General features: G+C 51.2%; 1 protein-coding gene and 1 long non-coding RNA gene across 5 annotated transcripts in view; one reads left to right on the forward strand and one right to left on the reverse strand.

Annotated features, from left to right (window-relative positions):
* Positions 1–17,812, reverse strand: part of WDR25 (WD repeat domain 25) — a 137,590-nt gene that overhangs the window by 101,108 nt on the left and 18,670 nt on the right. The window lies entirely within an intron of this gene.
* LOC125909176 (uncharacterized) lies at positions 14,705–17,377 on the forward strand. The gene is made up of 3 exons (XR_007453590.1): positions 14,705–14,812; positions 15,656–16,878; positions 17,260–17,377. It is a non-coding gene; the product is annotated as an uncharacterized LOC125909176 (long non-coding RNA).

Here is a 17,812-nt window from a genome sequence, read left to right on the forward strand (position 1 = left end):
GAAAACACAGGAGAGGCAATGGGGTGAGTGGGGGGTGTGAGGAACCCCCCACCCCAACCCCACCCCACCCTCCTGACCCCAGTCTGGTGGGGAGGGGGCTTCCACTCACTAATCATAGCCCAAGCTGCCCCATAAACCCACACAACTCTCAGCACAGAACCTGCCATTTACCCTCCTGGCTGAGACTACCACAACCCATGCTCAGATGTTTCCCTTTTATGGATGCACGAAGTCCGAAAGTCAGTGCAGGGGTCACTGCGTGTACCATGTACAAAATCACGGGTAGGGAGAGAGTGGGACATAAGGACTTCAGCAATGACCTTCGTGCCAACCTAAAAGAATATGCACGGAGCCTAAGCATCCGGGCCAGCGCAGGGGGAATCGGTTACCATGATAAGCCCATGCATGAGAGAGGCGACAGAACGTGGGCAACAGTGGCCGGGAATAGCTCAGGGTCACTGCAGCAAGTGAGAAGTCAGGCGGAAAATGGGATCCTGGCCCCGTGTCTGTCATGCAGACACATCACACAGCATCCTGGTAGAGGAGACGTGCTCCCGGCTCACTCTCCATGCCTCACTGGCACAACCAGGAAAAGACTCGGTCTCTAGCACCCCTATCTGCAAGAGGAGGGAACGCTCGGGCAGCTCTCCCTTCCCCGCAGGGGGAAAATGGCTCACGGCAGCATCCCAGCAGGGAGGGGGTGGCTGGAGCAAGAGCCTCGTGTTGGGGTCCTTCCCAGGGAGGTTACCCCGGTGGTGGGAAAGAGGCTGGCCCCAAACCCTGTTCCATCTCTAGCTCTGCGGGCCTGAGGTACTCTCTCCCGACCTCCCCGGGTGACTGAAGCCTGAAGCATGGACGGCACAGGCACGCGCTAAGTGTCCTGCTTAAGGAGCTCCTCGAGGTGGCGGCTTCCCCCCTTAGCTGGTTTCAGTGCAGGTGTGGCACAGGAGATGCCCACAGGTAACTGACAGGTGAGGGTATGAGCAGAAGGATCGGCCGTGGAACCCACCAGGACCGCAGCCCTGGTGCAAAATAGCCTGTTTCCCCAGGCCCACAGAGAAGGGGCTTAGGGGTAGGGTTCAGGCTTGGCTCACCGGGGCTCACCCCCCTGGTCTGGGGTGCCTGGACTGTCCTGCAGGGACTCTTTCCTCCGAGGGTAAACGATGCTGCCAAGTCACGGGCTTTGGAAATAATGTGATTTCCAGATCGTCAGCCCGGATCTTACCGCTGCACCAGCACGGGTCCCTCCGGACCAGGGCTGGTGAGGGCGAGTCTCCCTGAGGTGGGTATCATGGCATTTTCCCCTTTAGTACACATCAAGCAGCTCGTGACCATCAAGGCGCTAGGTCATACATGTAAGTCACAAGTGCCTGCTAGATCAGACTACCCCAGAGTCCGTGACGGCACTGTGCTGCTCCCTAGGGTCACAGAGCCCAGCAGTCTCTTTCCAGTGAGCACAACGACAGGCAGGTCAGGTGCACGGTGTGCAGTTTATGCCTGCCCGGAATGTGGGAAAAAAGCAACCACAAGGAAGGTATAGAGAGAAGGGGATCCTGGAGCCGAGTCCTAAGGCATAAATAGGACTTTGACTGAAAGAAAAGGAAGGAAAAGACAAAGGCATAGAAGGATGTGCCATGTTTGGGGAACAGCAACCAGACCAACTGGGAAGAGTTCAAGCTCAAGGAAGACGGCCGGTGATAGGGCCAGAAACAGGGGGAGGGTAAGACGGAGTTTAGTTTGCATTCCATATTGTCCAGGCTACATTCCACATTGTAGGCTGGGACAAAAATAACTCAGGTTTTACATCAAGGAGTGACAACCAGAAACTACAATAATCAGTAACATATATACCAACGGCAGTCACCTTTTGGGTATCCACTGTTTACCAAGAACTGTACCGGGCCCTTCCCTAGTACCCACTCTTGTTCTTGCAACAACCACAAAGACATATATCCCACGGAGGGAGAGACCAAATGGCCGTGAGGACGGAGAGAAGGAGATCAGGTGAGCAGATAAGTCACAACTTAGTAATGGATTGAACGGCAAAGGCTGAACGACATATGCTCCATGAGGACTGAAACCGTATGTGCCTTATTCGCACTGTCACCTGACCCTAGACCTGCCATGAACAGGTACTCAACAAATAGGTGGGCAGCAGCATCTACATAGGTGCAGAAGAAAAGAGGGACAGCAGCAGAGCAGGGGGGAGGAGGTGACACAGCCAGTTGTGTTAAGGCAGCCCAGAGGCATCATCAAGAACTGTGTAGGCTCTGACATAACACCCTGCTAGCAAACTAACAAACTGTCACAGCTTTACAAATGCCAGCAGAAGACACGAGACTCCAGGTCAGAGACAAAAAAAGTTTATCACAGCAGCCATAGCAGCCAGAACAAGAATGCAGCACTGGTTCCAGGTCCCCACTCCCCCAGGGTGACTCGATGAGGGCCAGGTGTGACCTGTACAGAGTGGGATGTATTACAAGAGGGGAATCCTGACATCAGGGAGCCCCAGTCTTAGATAAGGGGCTGCAGTAAATGTGTCCAACCTCTGTTTTGGAGGGAAACATTGTCCGTATCGTCCCGGAATATAAGTAAATCCACTCCAAACGCAGATGCTACCTCTAATCTTCCAAAACTGCTGGCTATACAAACATCTTTGGAAAGATAGGCCAGAGGAAATTAACTCTTCATGACGTTGCTCAGAAGATCGTGCAGAAATGTGAGAGACCCTCATACTGTCCCCTGGAAGGCAGCACACGTGTGCAGCCCGCGAGACGCCCACCTCCCACTGAGGCACCCTGAGCTGCCTGCCACCCGTCCGAGCATCTCCTCCCCTTCTCTTGTTCAGAAAACAAAACTAACATTTACTTTCCAGTCCCACCAGACTGAACAGAAGTGAGCCTCTGAGAAACAGAGTAACAGGCCCAAAGCTTCCTGGGTCTTCCCAGGTCTGTCTGGAGCACCTACAGTCACCTGTGACTCCCGGCATCATGCAACCCATCGCCAAGCCTCAGCCATTCTGTCCCCAAACCATCCCTCAGGGCCAGGCACCGCCCCTCTGTCGTCCCCATCCAGCCACTGGCCCCGCTCACCTGACACTGGTAACTGCCGATTCACAGCTCTCCCTGCTTCCAGCCCAGCCCCTTCTCCACCCAGAAACAAAGGGACTTTTTAAAGATGTAAACAAAGAAGCGTCACACCCCTGCTCAAAACAGGTGGTTTCCTACCAAGTTGAACAGAACACTTACCACACAACCCAGCAGTTCCGCTCCCAGATATTTACCTAAGAGAAATAAAAACAAAGGTCCACACGAGTGGCCAAAAAACTACTCTCTAACAATCCCAACCTGGAAACCGACCGAATGCCTATCAACCCCAGAATGGATTCATAAAGTGTGGTCTTTTCACCCAACGGAATACTATTCAACAATGAAGAGGTGTGATGTGCACGGCAACGAGGATAAAGCTCATGAACATCACATCAGGTGAGAGAAGCCAGACACAGAAAATTACGTGCCGTATAATTCTATTTTACGCGAAATTCTACAACAGGCAAAATTAATCTATAGCAACAGAAAGCAGATGAGTGCTTGCCTGGAGCTGGGGGTGGAAGGAAGAGACAGACCGAGAAAAGACACCAGGAAGTTTCTGGGTGGTGGAAATGTCCTCCATGTTGATGGGGTGGCGGGAGGGGTGTGCACGAGTGCACAGACTTGTCAAAACCCCCCCTTTTAAGCAGCACGCTTAAAAGATGCATTTCCTTATGTGGAAATTACCTCTCTACAAAGTTAAATCACTTTTTAAATTTTTTTTAAATGTTTATTTATTTTTGAGAGAGACAGAGACAGGATGCGAGTGGTTAGAGGCAGAGAGAGAGGGAGACACAGAATCGGAAGCAGCCTACAGGCTCCGAGCTGTCAGCACGGAGCCCGATGTGGGGCTCGAACTCACGAGCCGTGAGATCACGACCCGAGCCGAAGTCGGACGCTCAACCGACTGAACCACCCAGGTGCCCCAAATCACTTTTTTAAAATTTAAAACCATCGATGGCTTTTTTCACTTCATTCTGAGTAAAATCCTAAGGCCTAGCATGTCCTGGAGACCTCTCACGATATGATCCCCACCTAAATCACCAACCTCAACACAAACCACTCTCCCCTTTGCTAATATCCCAAATCTAAGGCAAACCACGGGGACCTCCCTTATTTTTCCAATGAGACGAACAAAAACAATACAAAAAGGCTAGCGGCCATCTTGAATACATACACTTGTAGACATATTGAGGAAATAATCAAACGTCTATGCTTTTATTTATTAACTTAGACGTACATGCATATTTAAAATAACCTATTTTAACAGATTTTGTAAAGACTGTATTTTTCCAATACCACCGTCTCTCCCTAGACATTCTCAAGACTCATGCCTTCTCCACTCCCAGGACACATTTCTATACCAGCTAAAGGGAACCTCTGAGGTAGAGGGACAGCAACGACTAAGCACCTACTACCGGGCCCTGCCCTGAGCATTTCTGCAGATCGTCTCATTTAACCTTCGCAAAACCACACAAAGGAAACATCGCTGCAGTTCCCAAACTGTGCACCAAGACACCCAAGGGAACCCCAGCAAACTCACAAGGGTGCCACAGGATACTTTAACTTTTCAAAGGAAACACAGCAGATCTGTTGGCACCATGCAGACTGCTAGCTGAGGCAGTGAACATTTCAACATTAGACCACTCTGCATTTCTTTTAATGATGTCATACCTCCACAAAGCTGGGTTTTAAGCAGAGCAGGTATCATGTGAAAATCAACGTGGAACAGGAAAGGAGGGTGGTGGTGCCCCACGTGCCCCCAACATCTCAGAACGTGTGTGCCCAATAGGTGTGACGTGGTCAGGGCCCAAATACTCATTGTCAGACCCTAACGCCTTAGTAAGTGGGACCGGGGACCGCGGAGTGTTTGCTTGGGCCCGGAAAAATGGGGGCGGGGGGAGTTTCTGTGACACAAAGGGTGCTGTGAACTGAGGAACTCTGAGGCCCTGTGTGTGATTTTCTCGATTTTACAGATGGAGAACCTGAGACCCCGTGAGGCCGCTTGCCCAACATCACAGAGCTAAGGTTCAAGCCCGGCGCAAGGCAACGTGACCCTCACAAACCAAGATGCCATTAAATGGTTTACCAAAGACTGTGCACGACGGGCAAACGGTTCCAACAAATTAGGTGGTGGACGACGTGCCCAAAGACCCGCTCACACCCCGTGGTCCAGAACTAAGACCGTGCTGTCATCTGAGAAACTCCCTACGCACTCAACTATAAAGGAAACGTCTTCTCGAAGGACGACGTGAAGTGAAGCCTCGCCTCGCCTCCCGCTTCTCGCCGCGCCGAACTGCGCCCGGCCTCCACGCGCTGGTCCTTTGCTTGCTCACTGTGGACAAGCCCTTCTCGCACCTCGCCTCCGCCTGCGTGGCATCTTCCAGGGGTTCTCCCCTATCCACTGCCCATTCTTCTCTATTTCCCCGCAAATAGCACTTTGTAATTTATAATTACCTTGTTAATGAATTGACCTATGAGTCTGTGAGCGAGTAGAGCTGGCCCCGGCACGGTGTGTGGCACCCCGCAGGCCCTCAGTGAGTAGTGGTTGCTGTTATAAACGTCCTTCCTCCCCGGGCCGCGGGGTCAAGAACCAGACAGAAGCAGCATGGGAGGCCCGTGTTCTATGCCCTCCATCCTCCCTGCGAGGCCCCCGAGCATGCCCGAACCCCAGAAGGGCTCCCAGAGAGCTCCCTGATGCCAGGGACTGGCACTTACACGTCTGACGGAGGCAGCTCTTGCTTCTTCCTCATCTCAGTGGCCGCCGTCCCCAAGACCACTTTAAAAATAGAGCTTTAACTGTCTCCCTCTGGAAACTCAGAAGGGCTCTGGCCCGGAGTATTCTGATCTGAAAACACCTATTTTCGAAAATGGTAAACTTTTGCGGCTACTGCAAACAATTAAAATTGAGAGAGATCCATGGGGAGAGGGAAGGGGGGTGGGTAATTATTATCAACAAAACCAATGAGAGGGAACAAATGTATTGGGCCAAAAATCTAATAAAATAAGTATGAGAATTCTAGCGCAGCTCTGCGGGAAGCAAATTACTCTTCTGAGTCTTCACAGACAATACACGGGAGACGCAATTTATTAACTTGCGCCACGTTGGCCTCAGCATTAACCTGTATCCCTAAAGTACTTAACTCTTACCCAGGAAACTGCTTACTTAACTTGCATTAGGACACGCAGGGCCAATGCACGCTTGCTATTCGCAGCTTCAAATTCAATTTAAAGGGATTCCTGTTCCAATTTCCTGTAGAAAGTTACTCCATGTTCTAATACATCAGTGTCAGGAAACACGGCCTTTACTTAATTTCTTCTCATTATTCATACAACCAGGGATCACCCAGAGCAATTTCTCCTCCTTTGTGTGCCTAACAGCAATGATGGGGCTTTTACTTTTCATCTTTTCAAGCGCCAGCTGCTCGAAGGTCTCCCCTTCCTTGAAAAGCATGCCCTTTAGGGACCCCTGGTGGGCTTCCTGGGGGTCTCTGCATGCTGACATACCTTGCAATGATGACGTTCACGTTTAACTGCTAATATTTCTAACTGATTCATATTCTAAAAGGTAATGCAGAATCAGAGAGCAGGAAGACTGGCCCCAGGCCACCACGTCACCTTAGGCCAGGCACATCTCCCAGTGGCCCCAGGCTCCTCACTGATAAAATTACAGGCTGGGTCCGGATCACTGAGTCCCCGACCTGATAAGCCATGGAGCCATTCGCTCAAAGGCAGCCATGTGAAGAAACCGGGTGAGACAGACAATACGGAGCTGGGAGGATGGGGGCGGGGCGGGGGGGAGGACGGGACGTGGAGTGGGGGGGACGGAGAGGAGGAGGGAAGGATGGGGAGGGATAGCGTCTCGAGGCCCTCAGCTCACGCTCCCCAGGGGCAGACCCTAAAAATTTCCATGGAGCCCTTGGAGCCCCCAAAACACAGGCTGCAAATCACCGATCTGAATTATCTCGACAGGCCCCTCAAATAAAATAAGTCTAGTGTTCCAAATTTCCTTTGCAGAAGCAAAACGTTCTTAATAAGACTGTAATGGAAAAATAATTCATGCATTTTATTTCCTATTTAATGCATTTATGTATTTTCCACAATGAGCATACATTATTTTAATAATCAGAAGAAAACAAACATTATTAAAAAGAAAACAATTCACATGGCTTAAAAAACAAAACAAAACACCCGAGGCACAGAACAGACAAGCAGAAAGGTTTGCGTGTTCTTCCAGCGTCATCTACCAGCGTTAACTGCTAATTACTTTCCTCCCTTTAGAGTAGCAAAATATCACAAGTGTTTGGAAAAGGTCTGATGAGTCACCAAACGCTCTGTGGCTCTCAGCTGCGTCACTGAGTCCTATGCAGGCCTGCGTAAATATTCATAATATTTATACACACACCCCCTCCCTGCTCACCCTGGGCTTCAGAGCCTAGGGGGAAGCGCTGGGGATGGGGGAGGAATGGCATGGAGGGAGTGGGGGGCCTGGGCTGTGGATCTTCCACAGAGAACCTGACCTTCTCCCATCACAGGTCTCTTCAACCCTAACACCCACCACACAGGGCTGAGAAATACTGGGATTCAATATATGTCAAAGTGGGTTTCCAATAGATGGAGGCATTTTTAAGCCCCCAAAGTGTAACTGCATTTGTACTTAAATCTTGGGAGTCTATAAAAAAGGAGAGGGGTAGAGGCAAAACTCTGTCAAGTCCGGGCAAACATAACCCCACCCCTATCTGCTCTATCCTAAGGGCCCAGTTTCTATCACCAAAGCATCATGGGCGGCCTCCCCAGGGGTTTTCCCTCCAATTCCACACCCAGCAGTTCACACATTTTCCAAGGCTCTCAGTTCCTACAGGAAACACTCTAGATTCACCCACACGCCTCACAAAGCCCCGATCCCCCTGCCCTCCGGGCCATTACCATGACTCTCTACCCTAGCCCATTCCCCTCCGCCAGATGTACAAACATCTGTGCGGGGGTCCCAGGGCGCTCAGCCTACCCTGACTCTCTCCCAGCCCCTCCTTCCCTCGCCCCCAGGGCCAACTCCAGTGTCTTCTCCCACCCCAGTCAAGTCCGGCTCTCGTCCTCTGTGCTGCCCAATACCGGCCAAGCATCCTTCCCAAGGCCTATCTTCATTTACCTGTCTGGACACTCAGCGAGCACCTCAAGCTCTCAGAGAAGAGTCCCCACTCCGACCTCCGGCACCTAGACTCAATCTAGCGAAAGTAGGCATTGGAGCCTGTTTGGGCCCTAAAGTGCAAAGCCGTGGTTCCTGCTCTCAAGAATTTTATGCTTCAGGGGCAAGCTGCCTCCAAAGCTTGCAGAAAGAAACAGCCAAGGCTCCCAGGGTGCATGTGATCTCAAGGGTTTCTCTGGCTTACATGTACCAACCAGCCACCTGTAGCAGCTGCGCCGGGAATGCACCAGCTTCCAAAAGGACACCTGAGGAAGGCAGTGGAGGAGCCTACAGGCATCCCTCCGCCCCTGCCCGCCACCGCCAGCCCCATCCAGAACCTGACAGCCGCCACCAGCAGGCCAGCCAAGCTTACCCAAGCCAGACTGACTTTCCAATCCCATCTCACCTGAGGTGGGAAGATGGCTAGAGGGCTTCGAATTGAAGGCTTTTCCTCGCTGCCTCCTGGACTACGAGAGGCATGTGGATCTGAGAGTAAACGGGGTTATTCATGTCAAAGGAGGACAATTACCCCAAAAATGTGAGCACTCCAATAAGAATCTGAAAGCAACTTTTCTGGAACACAGGACACGATGTAAATTAAACGTCTCTGTGCCGCGTATATATCAGCACCTGATCTCTCAGAAACTCTCCGGTCACTGTCACAGTGTTAACTGCCTACTCAGCCTGGCATCCGACTTCTTCCCCTGGAAGGACGGCAGCAAACTTTGTGTTCCGTGCGGAACCCACTCCGTTCTGGAGCTGCTGCCGCTATCCGGCTGACTCTACACGAGGGTGGAGCCAACACGTCAGTGTCCTCACGCTCGGCGCCTCTGGTCCTGCTCAGCCGCCCTCTGCCCGAGGGCAGCTGGGAATCCCCACGAGGCAGAGAGAGGGGGATGAAGACGGCAGGGGGCCTCTACCGATTACTGCCAGCTCTAACTCATGTTTCGCATCTGGCCAGCTGCCCTGGGCCTGCCCTTCTTTCTCTGGCCCCACGTGTGTCATTCATTCAAGAATTCGTTCGTCCACTCACTCACGACACAAATGCCTATCCAGCACCACTCGGTGTAAAGCAGAGAGGACAGGAAGTTGCAGCCCTGACCTTAAAGAACGCAGCCCCGCGGACGGAGAGAACATGGGGCGCGGGGCTGCACACATATGGCAGGCGCCAGCTCTGGAGAGGCACAGGGACAGGAATTAATGAAGCTGGGGGCCTGGATTCCAGGTCTACCACTTGGCAGCAGTGTGACCCTGGGCAAGCCACCCAGGGGGAACTTGGTGCCAGCCACCCTGCTGCCACACGGCCTTCCCCACTCACCTCCCAGCTCTTCACGCTAAACACAGACTCCATCAGCTTAAGTCTCAATTGTTTCAACTGAAAAATGCAGAGAAAATGCCTAAAAGCGACTTGTGAAAAGTGGAGCTGTCCACATACAGACCCCAGCATAGAGTGAATACTCGGTAGAGGGCAAACGCTTTCTTAGGACGTCTCTGAATATTCCCATATCCCATCCCATACCCAGAACAGGAAACACACCTGCCTTATGCTCCTCGCTCAAGCCCACACCAGTAAGTCAACACTGGACAATCCAAGTGGCCAAACCAAACCGAATCACTCCAGATCTCAGTGATGGGACACACCTATCAATAGGAGAATGAGGGCTCCCTACTCTGCCCTCTGCTTTGAACTTGGACCCCCATGTTTTGATCGAGCTGGAGCCTCTCGACCTTGGGACAATCCAAACATCTGATCCGCCCTCTCAGGGCAGCAAGGGAGAGTGGAAAGAACTTGGGCTCTGGAAGCAAACAGTCCTGAAGTCCTGTCCCGGCTCTGCCATCTGCTAGCGGGTGCTCCTGGGCCCTGCAAGCCCCTTTGACTGCAGCATGGGCATGCGACCAACATCTGAGGGGGTTCCAGAGGATTCACCGTATATATGATGCCAGGCACTGATCTGGGCACATGGTGGGATCTCAGCAAATGGGAGTTGTCATTGCTATCAAAATTCAATCCCGGGGAGCCGACCACCTTGAGTTCTCGGGATACCAGATAAAGTTCACACCAGCACAGCACCCTTCTACTCAGCGCACTTCATCAAGCAAGCCAGAAGCCAGGCCAACAGGAATTAACTTAATGCTCCGTTTGGCAGTGCTTCCCTAGGTCCATCACCCATCCTCATTCCCTGGAAGCTGCCAGCCAAGCAAACTGGAATATTGATCACAGCAACCATCTCAGTATCTCAGTGCAAGTCTGAGGGCCAAACACTTTATATGTGTTTCAATTACAAGAGTAGGCTTGCCATTCTAATTCTGCTCCATTCCAGCCAGCTTCACTCTGGGCAACAAAGGGGACCCTAAAAAGTTGAGTTAATCACTAATCTATTAATGGAATCACACCTCCACATTGATTTTACATTATCATTTCAGAATGATGCATATTCATTCTCCATCTTCAGTTCTAAGCGTGGGGGAGGAAGCAAGAGTTACCGTGCCGATGCCACGCTCCAGGCATCTCTCAGGGCTGCCGTCCTGCTGACTATGCACGACACCCCACACGGCACCAGGAGCCGGCGGGAAAAGGCTGAGGGCATTCCCTAGGCCCCGACAGAGAACCGCGGCTCAATGACAAGCCTGCCCGGCTCCTTCCACAAGTCCCACTGATCCCAATAATTCCTAAGGCTTTTGCTTCCAATTTGCCCCCTCAGTGTTTGGCCGTACACGCTTTGGTAGGAGAGGCGGCCAGATCATTCTAATTCAAACGAGCAGGTTTGTTTGCTGCACGGGGGCTGAGTGTCCCCTAAGAAATCGAGATCAGTCGGGAGCAGATCCTCCAGAACCAGGGCAGGGGACCTGGTGGCAGATGGGATAGAGGGGAGGGAGAGCCATTTTTCAGACACGTTTTTCCTCTGTACATCTTTTTGTCTCCTTTTAATCTTGCACCAAAATTTGTGTACTTCTATTCTTTAAAAGAAGTTTTCGGATGAAATAAGGAAAATGGCTTCTTCCCCCTTGAGGAAACTTACAATCAAACAGGAGGGACCAGATTGGATCTACAAAGAAAATTTTAATTCACCCCAACAGCCATTCATTGGGCACTTTTTGCACGGAAGCCCTGAGCTGCTCAAGACAGGTTCACACCTGTAGCGAAACTCAGCTGTCAATTCCTCAGACGGGAAAGGACCTCACGACATAGGGTATCCTCCCAGTAGGTCTCCCCAGATGCTGGCCGCCCAAGTTTCATCCCCCTGGCATTTTACTTCATCCCAAGGCTCTGCTCCATGGTGATCACAGGTCTTAGTAACTTCTCTGCCTGCTTAATGATGTCCTCCGGAGGTCATGTGGAGAGAAAACCGATTCAAAATCCCGAAAACTCATTCAGCAACTCTGCAGGAAGACTTGGGAGGGACACCTGTAATCCTCTCACTACCTCATTTAGCTAAAGGTAGTTTGGAGATCGCAAAACCGCTCGGCATAAAAGGGCCTTGGAGATCACAGTAGAACCTCTGTGTTTTCCAAATGAGACACCAAAGCCAGAGCTGACCTCGCTTGCTCAGGGTCTCAGCTGGTGAAAGGCAGATACACACGTGGACTCCTGGCCTCTGACAGCCGGCTCATTGCTCTCTCCATCCCCTGTGGCCCACCTGTCTTGTCCCTGTCCACAGTAATAACCCCGCAAAGAAATGAGTCACTCACTTGCCCACATCACGCCTGTGAAGTCAGAGAGTTATTTTTTTAGAAAAAAGTAATAACAAAGGAAAGGGGAAAAAATATCTTAAATAAAGGTTGTCTTTCCTGACATGATGGATGGAAAGCTTTCGGGCGAGCGACGGAATGGAGTGTGATTATACCGAGGTAATAATGGCTATCACATGTCAGGAGAGCAGATGTCACTACTTTTTGACAGAGGGCACTTGGGAAGAAGTTACAAATAGAAAGCTTTCCCTCTACTTTCTGAGGGGGTAGAATAAAGAATTCCACCTGAATTGCCAAGATCTGTTCCAGGCAGCGTCTGTGCAGTAGAGAGAGGGGCAGACAGTACCCCCCCGCCCCCCTGCCCAATGCCATCACAGGCAGTCATGAGAAGAGCAGTCAAAATTGGGTTTTAAAAGCCTCGCACAATTGAGCACAAGTGCTGTCCAGCACTTAACTACTCCTTCACCACCGCCTACCAATGCCAGTCATACCCCAGGAAGATGCACCGAGGAGCATGAGGGGCACCCCTCCCACGAGTGTGTACTAAGATGAGAGCCCAGAACTGCAGGGGGAAAGGGTGGGCACCGGCATCCAGAGAAGAGGGCAGAGAGCCACCAGGAGTGTGAGTTAGGGGTGACTCACCATGCCCCTGCTTCTTAAAATCTCTAGTACTTTTCAGTTCCTCTACATGGACAGTTTTTCTTTTAGGATCCAACCAAGAAAAAATTAAAACCAACACAGACGGTTTTTAAAAGAACCACAAGAACCTGTCAGTACAAAGCTATGGGAAGAAAGAAGTGATTGATTCTGGAGCAGGGAGGTTGGGGGGGGTGGGGGGGAGGAAGAGTGGAGGGGGGCGCCCAGAGGAGACAGAACTGGAGGCAGCCCAGATGGACAAGGATTTGCATCATGGAGAAATGGGGACGTGGGGAGGTGGGGACGTGGGCTCAGGGTCACTTCTGCCAGAGCTGTGGAAGGGACAGGGAAGCCGAAGACAATGGGGGGGAAGGGAGGGGTCCCGCCCCCAGGACACGGAGAACTCGTGTGCCGGCCTGGTCTGAGACTCCTGAAGCCACCAGAGGTGATAAGCAAGGAAATGCTTAATTAGGTGGCACCGGGGGGATCCAGGAGGGACTGCGGCCACCAAGGAGGCCCGGCAGAGGCAGCTCCGTGCAGCAGCGGCCTCGGCCGGCCGCCGGGGGCCGGGGAGAGGCCCCGCCTGCTCCAGCAAGCCGCCGACGCGCCCCGGAGGCCCAGAGGAAATATTACTGCGAGACAAAAACTGAATTATGAAATCCGCAAGCAATAATTAGTTTAAATTACTACTTCTACTTGAATAATTAAACACGCTTATTTTCACTCACTGATGTTTTATTCATTACCATACATCTTTCCTGAAAGTTGTTTTTAACGTGAATATTCTTTTATTTGCAAAGATCCCACAGAGATTTACTATGCTAATTTCAAACCTTTCTTCTAAAATAAAAACAACAATAACAAAAACACTCCAGATTATCATCCATTAGTGACTGCTGTGTGGGGTCCATTATCAACTTAAGTCACAGCAACTGACTGGAAACATTGTGGGTAGTGGTGAAGTTATTCACACGCCAAAGCTTCCTTCCCTTAAAATTCACTACTGAACGGGCGATACTTAAATAAGCCCGAAATGAGTATGAAAATAAAAAGACCCAAGTGCAGAAAGACCATTTAGGCACAGACAGAACGAGCCTTTGCTTTTTATCACACCCTCTATTAATGAAAATGTTTTTGCATTTCCACAAATAACGGTTGGATTTTATAAGTCTTATTTTCACACCCTGGAGCCAGGATACCCATAAGCACAGTAATAAAGGCTTAAGGTTTTTATTAAGCAAAGTTACCTTTGGGAATAAGTACTAACTTAAACATAATCCACGAACTAACTCTTCCCCGCTGGGCTATTAGCTGGTGTTGGCTGAATGGCAAGATTCCAAATCCGAGCTAATGCCAACAAGCCGAGCCTAAGTCAAACCCTGAACAAACAGAAAGGAACAGGGCTGCTGCCGCCATAAACCGGCTCCACGAGGGTCCAGAAGCCAAGAGCCCTCCAAGGGGCCCAGAAAGCCTACTTCACATGCGGGCACGCAGTTGTGCCGAAGAACCGGGCTCACTGATCACTCTGACAAACGTCAGGGAGTGTCAGCTACTCTGGTAAAGCACAGGCTGCCCGACACACACACACACACACACACACACACACACAGCCCTGTGGCTCCAGGACGGACCCCTCCCTGGGCTGGGACCCGCAAGTCCTCCCTGAACATTTGTTGAGTGAAGCTCAGTATCTGAAGATTTTCTAAGGCCCCGATTCTATTTTCTCTGTCCCCCAACATCTCTGAAAAGCAATCAGTCATCCATCCCTAGAACTGAGCAAATGTGTAGACCCACCTCCCACCTGAAACTTTAGTTACTCGCGGAACCCACGGCACCAGCACCTTCCGCTGTGCAGTGCTCTCCCTCCGCTAATATAAGTAAAGTCAGCTGAATATTTTTCATAGCGGTTGCAACCGGTCCTCTGGAGCAACAGGAAAATGGATTACTCAAATTTTGAAGTTTCCAAATCAAAAATGACCATCTACTGGACAGAATTATGAGCTGGGGCACCAGTCTGGCCTTTGGAAAATGAAGGGACTCCAGAGGCCACAGGCTAGGGCTTAGCTGATTCTAGAACTCAACAGTATCTGCGTCACCATCGTTAGAAGCATCCAGAAAGCAGAGCAGAGCTTCTGCTGGGCTTGTTTCCGTGGCAACAGCTTCACTGGCCTGTCTCGGGGAAACGAAAGGAAGAAGGGCATGGAAGCTGCACAAGGTGGGGGGGGTGAAGCGGGGAGGGAAAGGGGGAAGGGGGGGGGGGGGGGGAGGCGCAGTGGAAGGCCAGAGAAGGCAGGATAGAAAAGGTAAAGAAAGGAGGAGAGAGGGAGAGGCAGGGAGGAGTGCGACACAAGGAGGGGACCAAAGGAAAGTAGGGACTTCTGTCTGAGGCTGTGCGTCTACCTGCACTCAAAGAATGTTCTCATTTCCTTCACTAAATGTCACACGTCACTCCCAGTCAGTGCCTTAACACACACTAAGGTCACTCACTAAGCCCTCACTAAGGTCAACACGAGTCCACAGGTCTGGCTGGCTTCAATCTGGAAGGAAAACAGGAAGAAAACGAGCAGGCATGGAGATCTGTGATCACTAGAGCACCACTGGCCCGTGGGAAGGGAGCACAGTGAGCCTCACTGAGGTGAAAAGCCTCTGCAGGCCTTGCTCAGGATTCAGCGGGGCAGAGATTCAGTCGGCTCCCTGCCCCTGCCCCTCACCCTGACCCAAAACCATTAACAACAAAAGTAACAAGAGCCCTAAACGCAACGTTAGACCCTGGGTTGGATCCTGAAAGAGAAAAGGGACATTAGTGGGGAAACTGGTGAAATCTGAAAAACTCTACAGTTGACAGTTACACTGACACTGATTTCTTAGTTTTGACAAACGTACCAGGGTTATGTAAGACGGAGGGGAAGGGGAGTGACAAATATACAGAAACTCTCTGAATTTTACAACCCTTCTGTACGCCTACAATTATTTTCCAAAGTTTTAAAAGGAAAATAACAAGGGCTGCCTAAAAGCAAGACTCCTGTTTTTCTGACAATGACTTATTTCCTTCTCATAGAAAACCAATGCCCTTGACAGGGCTTAACTATCCTAAAGAAGTGCGATGCTACATTCAAAGCGTGTTAGCAGTGTCCCTTCCGTGTGAAGTGAAGCCACAAGGAGACGAGCCTCCACGCATCACGGAGCATCACGGAGCAAGGGCCCTGCGCACCTGTGCAAAAACAGATACGACCCCGTCACACTCCACACTCCTGATTTCCCGCCTCCCAAGTCTCCTCCAGTCTCGCTCCCTTGTTTTACGTGTCCAACCCAGCACCCTCACCTAACTGCCTTGCAGTCAGCTGCTGGCAGCACATTCCTCCACACCCTCTAGCCTTCACCTAGTCTGTTCCCTCTACCCAAAATGCTCTTCCATTTCCTTGCTACTGAACTATTTCTACCCATCCCCCGAAACTCCCTGTGACTCTCGCTGGCGCTGCCCCTCGCTGGGGCTGTCCTTTGCGCCCCGTAGCATTTCATCCTCCACCCCACCAGAGCAGATATGATGCTACAGTGTATTTGTCTACCTGTTCCTTCTTCCCAGAGTCCCAGAGTCTTTCAAGGAAGGGTGAGACACCCTACTCATCTCTGTACCCCACCCCCATCCCCAGCACCCAACTCTTGCATCAGATGCCGAATGAATGAAATACTATGGAGCAAGAATGCAGGCAGTTCTTTTCAGAGAGAAAATACTGATAACAACCTTGCATCTTGTGTTAAAAGGCCAAAAGGTTCTATCTGTAAGAAGTGAAGGAAGCCAGTCCTTTCAAGAGCAGATTTTGTTACAGAACGACAGGTCCATTTCCACAGACTTAAGCGCTGTGCAAGTATCCTCTTCCGACCGGGAAGCTGAAAAGCTTTTCCAAGGTTTTGGTCTCCTTGACAACAGCAGTGCCAGAGACAAGTAGGGAAATAATTAAAAAGTATGTTCCCTTCGCCTCGAACTTCGCAAATGTTTTTAAGCAATAACGAACAGTCCACGCTCAGGGTGGACGGCGTCAGTATGGACCGGGCCGAGGGCAATGCAGGGACATGCCATCCTGTCCCCCCATCCGGCGCCCCTCCTCCGAACGTGGAAGCCCAAGTGAAGGAGCCAAGCCCTCCACCCAGGACGACATTCACCGCAGGAACCACAGCCCATACAGGGCAGATTCGCAACTGCACCTTCCAAGTGCCAGGTCCCACAGGTCAAACACTGCCGCGTGTAATCCTCACAAGGGCTCTTTGAACACTTTGAGCTGGGTAAGTATTACTGTCGCCATTTGGCAGGAGAAAAACTGAACTGCAGAAAAGCGGCCAGGCAGTGTGGTCCAGGGGCCCACAGCCCTGACTGCACCTCAATGCCCCCCAGGCTGGCTTCTAAAGAAATGCACTCCCCCTACCCTACCCTGGCCTCCCCTCTGACCCTCAGAGCTCATCCCGGGATCTGAAGCCCTGAAGGAAGCTGCCTTCCTCTGAGCACCGTCCAGCTGGCCCATGTCCCCACACAGGGCCACTCGTGCCGGCTTCATTCCCTTCACCCCTGCCCCAGAGCTGCGAGAACGTGCAGGGCGAGATGGGAGGCGCCAGCCCTGAAACGTGGTCAGCTCTGATCTTGACTGATGTGTCTCCTTCTCTTTTCAGGGTGGCTTTCCATGGTCTGTTTTGTTTTAACAGCTTTACTGTATTCGTATCTTTTATTGTAAGCCTCCTCAAATCCTTTCTGGATTTATGATTTATAAATAAACAATAAATAAACACATGAGCTGCAAGGAGCGACCAAGCCCATTACCTGGGAGTATAAACGCACGCAGTTCAGCAGACTGGGAGTAATCACCACTTTGATTTAGCTCCCGGCTACAGTCCTCAAAGCCCCCCTCCAAAGCGTGCTACCCCCCCCCACCACCACCCAGGGATGCTTCCCGCAAGGGAAGGGCCACGGCATGCAGGCAAGACCAGCCCCGAGACTGCCCATAGCCTGAGGTTCACGGAGGCCCACAGGAGTATGGTAGACTGAGTAGGGGTTATTCATTCATGCACAAGTGTTTTTAAGCACCTACTATGTGTTCAGCTCTCCTCCAGGAACTCGAGAGACAACAATCAGGAGAACAACGTCCCTGCATCGTGGAACTTATATTGGAGTTCTGCCCATTTTGTAGGTGAACTAATTAAGACTCCAAAAGATTAACGACCTTGC

The sequence above is a fragment of the Panthera uncia genome, assembly GCF_023721935.1.
Source record: "Panthera uncia isolate 11264 chromosome B3 unlocalized genomic scaffold, Puncia_PCG_1.0 HiC_scaffold_1, whole genome shotgun sequence".
Lineage (NCBI taxonomy): Eukaryota > Metazoa > Chordata > Mammalia > Carnivora > Felidae > Panthera > Panthera uncia.